The 6000-nt window shown below is 43.5% G+C and overlaps 1 long non-coding RNA gene across 1 annotated transcript; it reads left to right on the forward strand.

The window, feature by feature from the left end:
* The first annotated feature begins 941 nt into the window (after positions 1-941).
* Positions 942-1372, forward strand: LOC122458028. Its single transcript, XR_006277845.1, has 2 exons — positions 942-995; positions 1226-1372. It is a non-coding gene; the product is annotated as an uncharacterized LOC122458028 (long non-coding RNA).
* Positions 1373-6000: the final 4628 nt, after the last annotated feature.

Raw genomic sequence — 6000 nt, forward strand, 5'->3', positions numbered from 1 at the left:
ATGCTTCAATAGGCTCCTGTTCAGGTCTAACTTTTGAGAGTAGGAGAGTTTAAATTCTTGGCAGACTCTTTAAATGGAACTTTCCATGTTATTAGACTTGAATCGGAAAGTGCATTCCAAGAGAGTTCACCCCAGTTTGGCCCAGCTTGCAGTTCACAGTATTGCTGAGTGCCCGTACCCATGACAACCAGCATTGGCTGCCACTGCAGGCCCATCTGACTGGCCTCATAGATTTTAAGGCCAGAAGGGACCATCCTGATCATCTAGTCTGACTTCCTGCATAGGATTGGCAGATGTCTGGTTTTCAACCGGAACGCCTGGTCGAAAAGGGACCCTTGCTATTGGGTTTGCAATTTCATGTGCCAGTTCCTTTAATATTTGCTAGATGGAGATTATCCGGGCCCTCCGATTTAGGCCCATTAAACTGTTGGAATTTGACTCCACCTCGGATGTGGTAATTTCTACTTCCATATCCTCATTCCCATTCGCCATCCCCACTACCCCAAGCTCTCCATTACTCTTATTAAAAACTGAGGGGAAGTATTTGTTTAGGTATTGAGCCATGCCTAGATTGTCTTTAAATCTCTACCCCATCCCCAGTGTTTAGCGGTCCCACTTCTTTCCTTGTTTTCTTTTTTTTTATATGGCTATGTAGAGCCTTCTATTATTGGTTTTAATTTCCTTTGCAAGGTCCAACTCTGCTTGGCTTTAGGCAGGTCTCACTTTATCCCTCCACTTTCTGACCTCCAAGAGGTAGCTTTCCATGCTCATCCATCCCATCTTCCATTCCCTGTAGGATTTCTGCTTTCTCTGAATAATCTGTTTGAGATGCTTGCTCCTCCAGCTTGGTCTGCAACCCTTCCCTATGATTTTTTCCCCTTGCTTGGGATGCAGGCTTCAGTGTTACATGCACAAAATTCTCTGTTACTTGCATACTCTAGGGGCACCCACCCTTACCCTGTTCCTAGGGCTCAGGCATAACCCTCTTAATTTAGGTTTCAGAGTAGCAGCCGTGTTAGTCTGTATTCGCAAAAAGAAAAGGAGTACTTGTGGCACCTTAGAGACTAACAAATTTATTAGAGCATAAGCTTTCGTGAGCTACAGCTCACTTCATCGGATGCATTAAATGCATCCGATGAAGTGAGCTGTAGCTCACGAAAGCTTATGCTCTAATAAATTTGTTAGTCTCTAAGGTGCCACAAGTACTCCTTTCCTCTTAATTTAGGCACTCACCCTTAGCCTTCTGTAGGCTCCGAGCATAACCTTACACTCTGCAGGTTTGCGGGGTCTTTTACTAGTGAGAGAGCCTCACACAGTAATGTTCTACTTAACCTCTGTTTATTAACAATTACCAAAAAAAAAAAAAAAAGAATGCACATACTAAACATACAGTGCTCACCACTCGCAGTCCCAATGAGGCAGGTGAACTTTTCTTGATCGGGGGATTCTGGGGGAATCCAGTTTCTGCACGGTGTCATTGGTAGAGTGTTGAGGTCTGGCAGCTCTGATCTTGGGGCCGTGTCCTGGAGTTGGTTCCTAAGAATTTCCTTTTGGACCCCACGTTATATAATGAAATTTGAGTCCTGCTTAGCTATACTTTAACCCAGTGGTTCCCAAACTTGGTCCGCCGCTGTGCAGGGAAAGCCCCTGCCGGGCCGGGCCGGTTTGTTTACCTCCCACTGGCCGCAATTCGCTGCTCCAGGCCAATGGGGGCTGCTGGAAGCAATGGCCAGTACGTTCCTCGGCCCACACTGCTTCCAGAAGCTTCCATTGGCCTGGAGCAGTGAACCGCGGCCACTGGGAGCCGCGATTGGCTGAACCTTCGGACGCGGCAGGTAAACAAACCAGCCCAGCCCAGCAGAGGCTTTCCCTACACAAGCGGTGGAACAAGTTTGGGAACCACTGCCCTAACCAATCATTTTACTAACCAATCCCTAACATATTGTAACAAAATTCTCTAACCAATCATACCCCACCACCTTAATTTACACCTAGCAAAATTAATTATGTAACCGACAGAAACAATCAAAGAACCGGACAGAGATTATATATATAAACAATAGAGAAGTAAGGACCATAATGACAAAACAATAAAGAAATGAAGATTTCACAACCACAACTATTGATAAGTGATTCCTTGCCAGACAGAATGCTATCAAACTAAATTTTCTTTAACTATCTTAAGATCTGTTTCTTTAACTGGTGATAGTGGGTGCTATTAGGACAGGATCTCCTTAACAGCCCGATATTGTTTTAATGTAATTTAGATAGAATGTGAGGATGACACTTTCTGGTTCTGAGCTAATAGCTGCTGCTCTCCTAATATGATTGCAGACAAAGGCCTGAGGCCTTACAATATGGCTACAGGAAATGGCCTTATCATTACATCAGATAGTTTCTGCAACATTGACTTAAAGTAATTCCAGGCCTCCTCCACATTCAAATCCTTGAGTTCTTCTGTCCAGACCACTTAATTCCCTTAATTTTTTAAAATTTGCCTTTTTGAAATCAAGGACCCTAATTGCAGATCCATTTTTGTTTAACGGTCCATTTAGTTTAAACGGAATTAGCTCATGATCACTCAGACCAAGGGGTTGTCCCTTAGAACCAGTTGTATGAGATCCTCATTACTCACTAATACCAAATCTAAAGTGGCATCATCTGTTGTTGATTCCATGATTATTTGGTGAAGAAATGTGTCAGCTATCGCATCCAGGAAAATATTGGCCCTATTATTATTAGTCGCACTTGTCCTCCAATCTATGTCTGGGAAGTTAAAGTCTCCCATAATCACACAATTCCCAGTAGTATTTATTTAATTAAAAACATTAAAGAGGTCTCTATCCATATCCAGATCAGATCCTGGGGTTCTGTAGCATACCCCAAGCACTATTCCAGAGGAACTTCTAGTAGCTTTCTTCCCCAAAGTCATTTTGACCCAAACAGACTCTGTTTTATCCATTCCATCACTTCTAATTTCTCTAGTCTACCTCATCATTAATATACAATGCTACTCTACCACCCTTATCTTTATTTCTGTCTTTCCTAAACAGCGCATACCTTCAATACCTGTATTCCATCGTGACTACTATTCCATCATGTTTCTGTTATCCCTCTAATGTCTGGTTTCACTTCCTGCACCTGTAGTTCTAGTTTCTTCATTTTGTTACTCAGGCTCCTTGCGTTGGTATACAAACATCTTAGTTGTTTCTGTTTGGCAAATTGGTTGAAACTATAGTAAAGAACAGAATTACCAGATCACTGACATATCAGTTCTCATCCTTAAAGGAAACCTGCACAACATTTTCAAATGATGAGCCAGGGATCTTAAATTTATTACTCTGCTAGATGCTAAGGCCATGTCTGCACTACAAAATTATGTTGACCTAACTTACGTTGGCATACATTCACCGCAGTTATTAAATCACTTGTGTGTGTGCATGCTTGGTTCCTTGTGTTGGCAGTGCACTTCCTTACCGGGAGCACTTGTATTGATTATATTGTAATGTGGGGCATTCTGGGACAGCTCCTGAAAGCAAGTAACAGTTGGTGTAAGCAAAGAAGTGTCTACACTATCACTGTATTGACCTAATTATATCAACCATGACTCTATGCCACTTGGGGAGGTGGTGTTTCTTAGGGGAGGTCTACACTTAAAACGCTGCATCGGCACAGCTGCATTCCACTGTAGCGCTTATGTTAAGATGCTCCTACACTGATGGGAGTGCTTCTTCCATCAGCATAGTTAAATACACCTCCCTGGGAGGTGGAGTTATATTGACATAGCACTGTCTATAGGGGGGTTTAGGTCAGTATAGCAGTGTTGCTCAGGAGTGTGGATTTTTCACACCTCTGAGCAATGTAGTTATACTGATATAGGTCTGTAGTGTAGACCTGACCTAAATTGGCATAGAGAGGCACTTCTATTGGCGGAAGTCAAATTTAAGTGAAGACACTTCCATAGGTAGGTCGACACAAGGCAGTTTATGTCGACGTGTACTTAGGCCGAGTGGCCTCCCTTGAAGCAGGACAGCGAGGGACCATTACACTCCCCTTGGAGGGCAGAGCCTAGATCGCCCCTCCCCTCTCGCTGGAAGTACTAGGGTGTGACTGGAAGGATAAAAGGCAGAGCCTGCAGCACAGTTAGAAGAGAGCAGGATGCTCTGCCAGTTCTGCTGTGTCCCAGAGGGGAACCTATGCCTGGCTGTTCCCAATCCCCAGATGCCAACAAGGACTGGCCCAGAGTGCCTGCCGCTGTGTACCCCGAGGAACTGGAAGAGGCCTGGAGGCCAGAGGTACTGAACCCCGGGGAGGCAAGAAATGGCCCAGGGGCAGCCACAGAACAGCCGGCTTCAGAGCCAGGTGTGGCTTAGTTGGTGAGTTGCAGCTGGATACCCACTGATGCAGAGGCAGCCAATCCTGCCCCTGCCAGGGTCCTGGGCTGGGACACAGTGGAGTAGGGTGGGCCCGTGTCCCCCTGCCACCCCACCCCGGGGTGGCTGACACCTTATACTGTGCAGGGAAGCTCTAGCCCTGAAGAAGGAGCTTCCCTTACCAGCTCCCTTATAGACTGTTTGTTTGCTGGCTGCCTGAGCCACACCCAGGCTAAAGCCAGCGCTGAGACTGTTTCACTTTCTGGCAGCCTGAGCCTCCTCAAGCCCAGGCCCCAGCTCACCTGTAGACTGTTTGGTTGCTGGCTGCCTGAGCCTCCTCAAGCCCAGGCCCCTAGCTCCGTTGTAGACTCTGTTTAAGGGCTGGCAGCTTGAGCTGCCCAAACCCTGGCTAAAGCCTGACGGTGACTATTGGTCGTCCAGCCCTATTGTGGGCTCCTGACAATCCTGCGGACTCTGGTCTTAGCCAGACAGGACCGGACTGAGTGGCCTCCCTCCCCATGGGAGAGTTAGGGACCATTATACGACCTATCCATGCAGTGTAGACCAGTCCTGAAAAGCATAGACTGAACAGGGATACTGGATTTGTGGTTTATTACAACAATCTGTAACCAACCAACTCACTATGCCTTTGACTGCAGAAATGTTAACGGGCCACTCTACCTTGAATAGACTCTTACAATATGTGCTAACTATGCTAAACAATCTGTTCCACCATGCATTTTGCTGTAAGCTGGGAGTTCCTTTCCCAGACCTGTCTGACTTGAAAGCTTGTCTCTCTCACCAATAGAAGTTAGTCCAATAAAAAGTAATCATATGGACAGGTTCATATCATATTAATAAAAAAGAATACAAATATCTCTGCATTACTTCATAATGTGTATTCAATAATTAAAAAAGAGTACAGTGCACAAAAAATACAATCCAAAGGCTTAAACTGTAGTGTTACTGTGGGCATTGTTAAAATTCAGAGTTAAATGCTAATTTGTTTTTAAGTCATTCTGATACAGTGTTAGCCAAAGACAGGCATGGTCATACCCAGAAGCAGAGACAAAAGAGGTTACTTTAAATTGTAGATATGGAAGAAGAAAAAGTAACAAAAAAAATTACTAAGATTTCCAGTTTACTGGATATGAACTTATTTGATAGTTGCTAACTCAGTGATAGATTACACAGTTTGTTTTATGGCACATGAACTTTGTACCAGGCTATTCTGAGTTCATAAATATGAGGAACTTCATACAAGCAGCCCTTGAAAGTCAATTTCTGCAGATTTTACTGGTAAGAAATGTTTCCATTTGTATTTAATCAATTAAATTTTATATAATATTTAACTGGAGGCTGAAGCCTTCATAACACAGATTTTAAGCTATAAAGAAAACAAATTTAAGAATGTAATACAAAAAACAGTAGTATAACTTAACAAAAACAGGAATATAACTTATTACATTTATAATTGGTTATAATTCCTACAAACCATCAAAGTAACTTCATGTGAAGAAAAGTTATATATATTTTGCCTAGCTATACTCTACTTTTAATGCACATTTGCTTTCTAAAAGCCACTGAATAAAAGTGTGCAGTTGGTTTACTTCACTATTTCCAACAA

Source organism: Dermochelys coriacea, chromosome 11 (genome assembly GCF_009764565.3).
Source record: "Dermochelys coriacea isolate rDerCor1 chromosome 11, rDerCor1.pri.v4, whole genome shotgun sequence".
Classification (NCBI taxonomy): Eukaryota; Metazoa; Chordata; order Testudines; family Dermochelyidae; genus Dermochelys; species Dermochelys coriacea.